The sequence below is a fragment of the Apodemus sylvaticus genome, chromosome 2 (assembly GCF_947179515.1).
Source record: "Apodemus sylvaticus chromosome 2, mApoSyl1.1, whole genome shotgun sequence".
NCBI classification, from domain to species: Eukaryota; Metazoa; Chordata; class Mammalia; order Rodentia; family Muridae; genus Apodemus; species Apodemus sylvaticus.
Window position 1 is genome coordinate 184,896,237 of NC_067473.1, and position 10,421 is coordinate 184,906,657.

Below are 10,421 nucleotides of genomic sequence, written 5' to 3' on the forward strand. Positions count from 1 at the left end.
GGATTAAAGAGCTGCAGTAGAGAAATCATCCAGCAGTGGATGATCTTTCCATCCACAGATGGAAAGAAAGGGAAAGTGGCCCTATGGGGTGGGGGTGGGGAGACTTCCCAGCAGGTAACAGGGCAGCAAAGATAAAACAGATTTTAAGATTATATTATGTTAAGCCAGGAATGCAGGATGCTAGCTGTGGGGAAGTTTAGAAATGCCCAGCATTTCCTCCAGTTTCTGCTCCATACTTTGTATCTCCTCCTGTGGGTATTTTGTTCCTGCTTCTAAGAAGGACCAAAGTATCCACACTTTGGTCTTCCTTCTTGAGCTTCATGTGGTCTGTGAATTGTATCTTGGATAATCCAAGCTTCTGAGCTAATATCCACTTATCAGTGAGTGCATACCATGAGTGTTCTTTTGTGATTGGGTTACCTCACTCAGGATGATATTTTCTAGTTCCATCCATTTGCCTAAGAATTTCATTAATTCATTGTTTTTAATAGCTGATTAGTACTCCTTTGTGTAAATGTACCAATTTTTTGGTATCCATTCCTCTGTTGAGGGACATCTGGGTTCTTCCAGCTTGTGGCTATTACAAATAAGGCTGCTATGAACATAGTGGAGCCATTCAGAGACTGCCCCACCCGGGGATCCATCCCATATAGTTACCAACCCAGACACTATTGTGGATGCCAACAAGTGCTTACTGGCAGGAGCCTGATATAGCTGTTTCTTGAGAGATTCTTCCCTGTCAGAGCCTGACAAATACAGAGGCGGATGCTTCCAGCCAACCATTGGACTGAGCACAGGGTCCCCAATGGAAGAGCTAGAGAAAGGACCCAAGGAACTGAAGGAGCTTTGCAGCCCCATAGGAGGAACAACAATATGAACCAACCACTACTCCCAGAGCTCCCAATACTAAACCACCAACCAAAGAGCACACATGGAGGGACTCATGGCTCCAGCTACATATGTAGCAGAGGAAGGCCTTGTCGGACATCAATGGGAGGAGAGGCCCTTGGTCCTGTGAAGGTTTGATGGACCAGTGTAGGGGAATGCCACCAGGGCAGGGAAGCAGGAGTGGGTGGGTTGGTGTGCAGGGGGAGGCAGGATGGGATAGAGACTTTTCAGAGGGGAAACCAGTAAAGGGGATAACATTTAAAAAAGAGAAATGCCCAGACATTGAACTAGTCAAGGCATATCAAAATTAGCTGGCATATGTGTGTCTTTTCATTCGCAAACCCAGTGAGCTCTTGGGCAAGTGCAGTGCATGTTGGTGGTAGGCAAGAACTCACGGTTTAAAATTAGTTGGAGATTCCCAAATGAAATACACATGCACCATGATACAAGATTAGGATTTGGAGAGAATTGGCTTTTTAGCAGGCTACTTATTTTGCCCAAGCCACATGGGGATTTCTCCCCCATGGAATGATACTCAGAGTTTGGGCTCAGAGGTGCTGGCATCCCCCGCTCTGGAAAGAGCTGGCTGCTCAGAGGCAGAGAGAGTCAGATGGTAGAGACAGCCTGCTAATCAAAGGATAAAAACAAAGAAATTTTGATTTAATTGTTTTTAAGGATAGAAGGAAATATAATGGTAATTGTTTAAATGTTCTTAAGTGTATATGGCATAAAGAAATCCTTTGAGGCTTTTGATCTTAAATTGTAGGTCAGAAGCAGGAAGTAAGTAGAATAAACTTAGACAGGTAATAGAAACTTGTGCTAATTCAAGTTAGATAAAGAGAAGGGAACATATGTACCCCCAAGATAGTAATCTCCATAGAAGAGAGGATTTAAGTATACTTACATGAATAAATAATTGAGGCTTTTGATTTTAAATTATAGGTCGAAAAGCAGATAACAGGGAGCCTGACCTATCTCAGACAGTAGAAATTTTGGCCATGATCTTACTATTAAAAATAAATTAATTGCCGGGCGGTGGTGGCGCATGCCTGTAATCCCAGCACTCTGGGAGGCAGAGGCAGGCGGATTTCTGAGTTCAAGGCCAGCCTGGTCTACAGAGTGAGCTCCAGGACAGCCAGGGCTATATAGAGAAACCCTGTCTCGAAAGAACCAAATCTTAAAAAAATAATTAATTAATTAATCATGTAAGAACAAAACATGAGATAGTGGAGGAGCATTACCCCAACAGATAATGTTTGTTTAGATTGTTTTAATTGCTTTGAGTTGTTTTAACTATCAAAATGAAGACCATTGTAAGCTTGACAGTATTTATGATATTAAAAACACTCTGGGAGAGAGGACTATACCTTTAATGATTTCTGGTTACTGAACCAAGGTCATGTATTTTGGGAGAGAGACTCTGTTGACAGGAAAGAAGAAAAGGCTTTGGACCCCTTTCCAAAGTAATTTGGATCAGATATGATAGGGGAAGACCCCCTGAAAATCTTGGCTACAGACAGAAAAGAAAAATTCGAGAAAATAAAACAGTACAGGTAACTGGATCTACTGATTCCTGGACATGGGAATAGCCCAGTAACTAGCTTAGACATAAAAATGTCTCTAGCCAAAACTTCAGGTAAATTTAGACAATAAATCTTGTTGATTATGGAATCCTTAAGATTCTTCAGGCCCTCCTTCATATGGCATGAATGAAGATTTAGTACAATTAGTTAACGATCAATTAACTCATGAAAAGACAGTTGTCTTTAATCTGCTCAAACAAGGAACAAAAATTCATCTTCAACTGATCTATGTACATTGCACAATCCATATAAATATCTTTTTTTTAACATTTCTTTTAAAGATTTATTTATTATTATATGTAAGTGCACTGTAGCTATCTTCAGACACTCCAGAAGAGGGCGTCAGATCTCATTACGGATGGTTGTGAGCCACCATGTGGTTGCTGGGATTTGAACTCGGGACCTTCAGAAGAGCAGTCAGTGCTCTTAACGTCTGAGCCATCTCTCCAGTCCATAAATATCTTAATAGTACTAAAATTTTGATTGTGAGGTTCATATGTTACAGAATGTACAGCTTTGACAAGATTCATCTTCAGAGATGCCGGACTGACCTGCTGTTCCAGTCCCCTGCCTCCTGAAGCTGTATCCAGAGAATTGCTTCCAAAACAGCTTCAGGAATAATTGATGATTATAAATGACCTCACTTCATCCAACCTTTTAGATGGATCCAGTCAGAACTTCAATCAAACCCTGAGCCTTCTAAGCTCACAGAGACTGGATAACAGATGCTAAAGCATTGCTTTCTAAAGTCTGAACAAATTTTCTAATTTTCCTGTCCCCTCCCCACCCTTTTAAAGAATTTTTCATCACCCCTATTTAGGAAGAAGTTGTGGGGAGTTGTCATCCTGATTTGTCAACCCAAACTCTGTGGGTTTGGGTGTCCAGTTATGGTTATTTTTACAAATTATAGATAGGTTGTCATTTTAAAGGATAATTTGGGAATGGTCATAATTTTGAACAGAGAGGAAATAAATGGGATGAATTCTAAATTTATTCTTAAACAAAACACTATATTGCCATAATCTTACATTGGTAGAAATCTTTATAATTGATACAAAACTGAAGTTATAATTTCTTGCATTAGTATAGAATTTATATATTTATTTATAAATTATATTTACATATTATACAGAATTCTATATTGATACAGAATTAAGGTTTTCATTGGTATAAATTTCTTATATTAATACAAAATTTGAAATTAATATTGTTACTCTTAGGCATTGTACCTATGCAACTCATTTAAGAATACAAGGCTTAGACCCAGTCTTTCTATTTTTTTTTTGTTGTTGTTGTTTTTGTTTTTGTTTTTTGAGACAGGGTCTCTCTGTGTAGCCCTGACTGACCTAGAACTCACTCTGTAGACCAGGCTGGCCTTGAACTCAGAAATCTACCTGCCTCTGCCTCCCAAGTTTTGGGATTAAAGGCATGCGCCACCACTGCCCGGCAGACCCAGTCTTTCTAATAATTGATATTACAAACTGTTTAGGATGATTAAGGAAGGCAAAATAAGGGGCTGGAGAGATGGCTCAGAGGTTAAGAGCACTGACTGCTCTTCTGAAGGTCCTGAGTTCAAATCCCAGCAACCACATGGTGGCTCACAACCATCGGTAACAAGATCTGATGCCCTCTTCTGGAGTGTCTGAAGACAGCTACAGTGTACTTACATATAATAAATAAATAAATCTTAAAAAAAAAAAAAAGGAAGGCAAAATAAGGACCAAACAGTAAACTCATGGCTCTATTAAATTCTGATCTAATTATATCAAGATGCTTTCTAGAATATTAAAATAGGAATAGCTAAGAATAGTCAAGTTAACAGTTCAGATATACTTTATATAGATAGTCTTCAGAAAAATCAGAATCTACAGAATATGACATTTAATATTAATTCATTATTAAAGATCATTTGTCTACAGACATGTCTGTGCCTGACAGTGCCCCCTTCTTGGTTCAAAGAGGAAACGGAGCATTAAAACCTCCACACGGGCCTTTCCTCTGGCGGCTTCCATCAGGATTCGTGTCTGCCATGGTGGTTGCAAATGCCCGGTTCCTAAGGGTGCAACTTACGGCAAACCTGTCCACCATGGTGTTAACCAGGTGAAATTTGCCCGAAGCCTTCAGTCTGTTGCTGAGGAGAGAGCTGAGCGCCATTGTGGGGCTTTGAGAGTTCTGAATTCCTACTGGGTTGGTGAAGATTCCACAAATAAATTTTTTGAGGTTATCCTCATTGATCTATTCCATAAAGCTATCAGAAGAAATCCTGACACCCAGTGGATCACCAAACCAATCCACAAGCACAGAGAGAGTGGGCTGACATCTGCTGGCCGAAAGAGCCATGGCCTCGGAAAGGGCCACAAGTTCCACCACACTATTGGTGGTTCTCACTTTGCAACCTGGAGAAGGCGCAATACTCTCCAGCTCCACCTTTACCGCTAATACACATGATATTTGTATAATTCATATCCAATAAACGATTTAGGACAGTCAAAAAAAAAAAAGAAAGAAAAAAAACCCTTCCAAGGAGTTGCTCCAGTTGTGGCAAGATGGCCACTGGACAAAAATTACCCTATTCTACAGACAAAAAATACTGTCTGGGCAAGAACACACAATGCCAGATAGTCCACAGCTTAGCTCTGCCAAGACAATAAGCCAGTTCTTCATAACTCCTGCTTCATTTCAAGATGTGTCAGATGGACCTGGGTCAGAGGGCTGAAGACAGATGCTCTGGTGTTTTCAGGAATGAAGGGCTGTCCGAGTAGTCAGCTGTCTCTACAAACTGGGTAAGTTTTAAAAGCTATGTTTTGTGCTTCCTATCTATTCAGATAATAAATTATTCTTGGATTTCTGATGGGGTTAAAGACTAATTATAATCTCATAATGAAATTCAAGTTGTTTACCATTGAGGACGGTGATATAGAAAGGATGGTTTCCAGATGGTAATGCAAGTTAAAGTCAAACCATAATTCAAGTATAGAATTGTAAACTCTTTAAGTCAGGATAAATAGTAGAGTATCTAATTGACAAATATGATGGACTGTATATTAATTATATATCATAGTTTATAATTTACATAGTTGTTATAGTTATGCTCAATTTCTTTTCTTTCTTTCTTTTTTTCTTTTTTTCTTTTTTTCTTTTTTTTGGTTTTTGGCTTTTGGATCCCCCCCACCTCCTGAGACAGGGTTTCTCTGTGTAGCCCTGGCTGTCCTGGAACTCACTTTGTAGACCAGGTTGGCCTCGAACTCAGAAATCTGGTGCCTCTGCCTCCCAAGTGCTGGGATTAAAGGCGTGTGCCACCACCGCCTGGCTCAATTTCTTTCTAAGAGAGGAGCCTTTAAAAAAAGAAAAAGGACAGAATTGGGAATTGGTTCTAATGTTTTGTCCTAATTTGACTCCCAAAGTCGCACTTCCAGACCTGAGCCCCCAGCTGGCTTAAATTGATAACAAATAATTGCCATATAGCCAGTGACTGGGCAGAAAAATGGAGGAGGGACTTTTAGATTGCACAGGCAAGGGACAGAGAAGGAGGGGAGGAAGAAGAGTATCCCATCACTCAGGGGAGAGGGATCAGATTTAAGAGCTGCAGAAGAAAATCACCCAGTGACGTAGGTGGAAAGGGAAAGTGGCCCTGTGGGGTAGGGGCGGGGTTGGGGGGAGGGGTCTGCTGCCCAGAAGGCAATGGGGCAGCAGAGATAAAACACAGACTTAGAAGGTATTAAGCTGGAAATGCCAGAGGGAAATGTGTGCTAGCCGCAGGGGGTTTGGAAATGTCCAGCCATAGAGTTAGTCAAGGCATGTCAAACTTAGCTGGTGTATGTGTGTCTTTCATTCATGAATCCAGAGAGCTCCTGGGCAGGTGCAGAGCAAGCTCAGCCTGCCAGAAGCCAATGTGGTTAATAAATTCACTGCTACACTTGTGAAGGCTTGAAATTGGATATTTGTTATTCGAATGAATTTTGGAAAATATCTTAGGCTTAGCTATGCTGTTGTGTGGCCCAGCTGTTAGGAAAGGCTTCGATTATGGTTGTGAAGCAGGCTCCTTCCCAGGTGGGCAAAAGAGTACTGGTTCTGCCTTGAAAACTGATCTTACAGGATCTTTGGTGGTGAAGCAAAATTACTGCCCACTTGGGATGAGTAAGGGTTCCTGTCTTGGGCTCTAAGCTAGAAACGGACAGGTGTTGGCCAGAACTCTGTGAGTTGGGTTGCAAATCCATTTTTCTCAAAATTTCTCCAAGGAGAAAGTAAGAGAGAATTATTGGTTAGAAATAAGAAAGTACCTTTCAATCTTGAATACAAGCTCTCCTGTAGCCCAGGCTAGCCTTGAACTCACGGTACAGCTGCAGAGCTGGGATCACATATGTACACCATATGCAGTCATGGGGTTCTGGAGTTCAAACCACATCCCTGGCCCTCCTCACACCCCTTATCTTCTTTGGGTTTGTTATTTGAGACAGTCTCAGCTGGGGCTGGCCTCCAAATGCACTTGAAGCGGAGGCTAATCTCAACTGCTGCTCGGTCCCTCTCCCCTCACTTACCTCCCTAGTGCTAGGATAATGAGTGCAGCCCAGCTATTCTTTTTATTTTTTATTCGATATATTCTTTATTTACATTTCAAATGACTCCCCCTTTTCTGGCTCCCCACTCCTCAAAAGTCCCATAAGCCCTCTTCCCTCCCCCTGTCCCCCCATCTACTCCTTCCCACTTCCCTGTCCAGCTATTCTTTTTAAAAAATAAAAATAATAAACCCTTTCCTAGTAAAGCTCCCAGACACAAAGAGACACAGGAGGATGTTATTGATGGGGGGGGGGGGAACAAGAGGGAGAGCAGTTACCCCAAGGGGCCTGGCTCTGCCTGGGCCCACAGCTTCCTGCTTTCCTGGGAGAGCTACTTTGGGAGAAGAGAAATGAGTCGTTTCAGGGAAGAGAGGCCAGCTGTGATTCACACCGTGTAGGGTGCGAACTCTTGAGGATGCCTGACCTATGATCTTGCTGTTATTTTTCTGCCAGAGTACTCACTTTTTTTTTTAATTGGAGTGTATTCATCGCACATAGTACAAGGACATTGCCATCAAATAATATAAATCACTTTGACCACAGTCTCCCTATTGCTCTCTAGCCTCTCCCTCAGTCCACTTTGTCCCTAGAGACAGTTTCATTTTCTATATATGCTTCATAAAATCCAGGACTCGTGATATTTTTCAGAGCCTGACTTAATCCATTTAGTATGGTTATCTCCACTTGGGTTTGTTTTCTGAGACATGATGTAATTCTGTTCACTGTGGCTGAATAAAAGTCCACTGAGCACGTATACCCCGTTTACCTGCTCACCTGTTGACAGAAACAGGTTGGTTACAAAGCTTACTCTATAAGCAAACATGGATGCTTCCGAGTCTATGATGAGTCGACTTGGTGGCAGCTGGGACATCTAGACCTCTCTTTCAGTCTTTAAGGCATCGCTATGTTGAGTTCCATAGCGGCTGGACCGGTTAGGCTCCCACCGGAACCGTGTCCTTTGTGCCCTTTTTGTGTCCTTTGTCCGGTCCTTCTGAGCACGGGTCCTCCTTTGTTGTCTTAATGTCTGCCTTTCTGACCAAGATGGAATCTCTGCGGAGCACGTTTTCCTGTTCCCTGGTTATCTGTACTTCATGTTTTCAGAAATGACCTTTTGTTTCATTAGCCCACTTACTGGTTGGGCTTTTAAAAAAAAAGATTTATTTTTATGTTTGAATGTTTTGCCTCCATGGAACCTGTGGAGGGCAGAAGAGAGTGGCGGGTGCCCTGGAGCTGGAATTCTGGTTGAAAACCTCCATGTGGCTCCTGGGAATGAACCTCAGTTTCTGTGCAAGAGCAGCCAGTCCTCTTAACCACGGACCGGAGCCGTCTCTATAGCACCTCAAGTATTTTCTTCTTCTTCCTCCTCCTCCCCTCCTCCTCCTCCTCCCATCCTCCTCCTCCCTTCCTCCTCCTCCCCTCCTCCTCCTCCCTTCTTCCCCTCTTCCTCCTCCTCCCCTCCTCCTCCCCTGCTCTTCCTCCTCCCCTGCTCTTCCTCCCCTCCTCCTCCCCTGCTCTTCCTCCTCCCCTCCTTCTCCCCTCCTCTTCCTCTTCCTCCTCCTCCTCCTCTTCCTCTTCCTCCTCTTCCTCTTCCTCCTCCTCCTCCTCCTCCTTCTTCTTCCTTGGCATTTCCTTTGGGTTCTTGATGCAGTGTAAATAATAATCCTCTGTCAGATGTTTAGTTAGTAAAGATTTTGTTGAGATTTGGTCCATTGGTTTGATGACATCAGGTTATAATATCGATTTTTATCTATAGCATTTGCTGGAGGGATTAGAGATAGGTAGGTTTGGAGTGACCCAGTTGGAGTAGAGACCAGGGGAAGGAGGGAGAACGGGAAGAGAAAGGGAGCCTCCATGAGGGGAGATGGACCACGAGCACATGACCAGGAGACACAGCAAGTGTCTGGGGCACAGCGCTGGGAGGAGCCAGGCCTGCAGTTAGAAGAGTAGATGGGGGAGGGGGGAGACCTCCCAGTAATTGTCAAAGCCAAATAAAATAGCCATAGTCTGAGTCTCATTTTTGTAAACTAGTGGAGAATAAGCTTACATTGCTTGTACTACAAGATTTCCTCACTTGGGAGACAGAGGCAGGCGGATTTCTGAGTTCGAGGCCAGCCTGGTCTACAGTGTGAGTTCCAGGACAGCCAGGCCTATACAGAGAAACTCTGTCTCGAAAGTATATTTTTTTCATATATATATATATATTTCCTCCTGTTCTGCATTGTTCATTTCTTAGACTTTCCCCGACTGAGAAAACAGAAGCGAACTGGTGGGTGTCCACTCAGCTCTGGCGGATGCTGAGGGAACCGCTGGATGACAGAGGTAAAAACAGCGTTGTGCGGTCAGGACGGGACAACTCTGCCTCATAGTTGGAGTGGAACTTGGATTAAGCTCCTATCCAGGAGGCTTGGTCCCTCTCTGAACGACCATCTGTCTAGAAAGCCAGAGTCTAAGCAAGTTTCGGGCGACCTGGGTGGATCTCCAGACTATTCGCCATATGTGTGCCTCCAAGTTTTACAACTGAGAGCAACAGAGGACACATGAGGCAAAACTCCCAAGGAGACTCACAAAAAGAAAGGAGACAAGGTTACAGCACTGGCCTGGAGTCCCGGGTTCAATGCCCGCCCTGGAAGGCTTTGTTCCCCCACCCCCCACCCCAAGCCCCACAGAGCTTTACAGAAGCTGTGATAAAAGGTGCTTGCGCTCCTCTGCACTCCCCATGCCCAGACTTGGCCATCGGCATGCAGCACTGCGAGGCCTCCCACAGCACCCTGGAACCCGGTGCTGGGTCCAGAGAGGATCAAGCTCCAGCGGCGGGTTGCAGAGCGCGCAGACTCTGGACTGTGCCCGCAGCTCGCCCACTGCAGAACGCAGCTGGGACGGGACCCCACACCCCAAACTGGGTCCCGGAGGCGATACACCTGTGCTGGGGCTGCGAGGACCTAACGCCTTGACCCACAGCCATCAGATGAGACCCTGGTATAGACATGTGGGGACCCCTCCCCGGAACATGGGACGGGGATCCTGGCTCGCACCGGGCTTGGGCACCACAGCCCCTGCAGTTCTAGCCAGCCCCTGGCGGGACCAGGCACCCTCTGTTGCTCTCAACTGTAAAACTTGGAGGTGTCTCCCCCGAACATTGTGACCATTATTACAGAGGATAATAAAAAAAAGCTGTTATTTATGGCAGGCCAGAGTCAGGAGGAAAAAACACACCAATAAATAAAAACTGGCGCCGAAGTCAAGTCGTAGTTATTTTGATTGATAGGCTGACTGACTGACTGAAATTGATGGTCGATTGATTGATGATTGATTGCTGATTGATTGATTGGCTTTTTGCTGTGTAGCCCTTGGCTAGCCTGGAACTTGCTGTATGACCAACTTAACCTGGACTTGC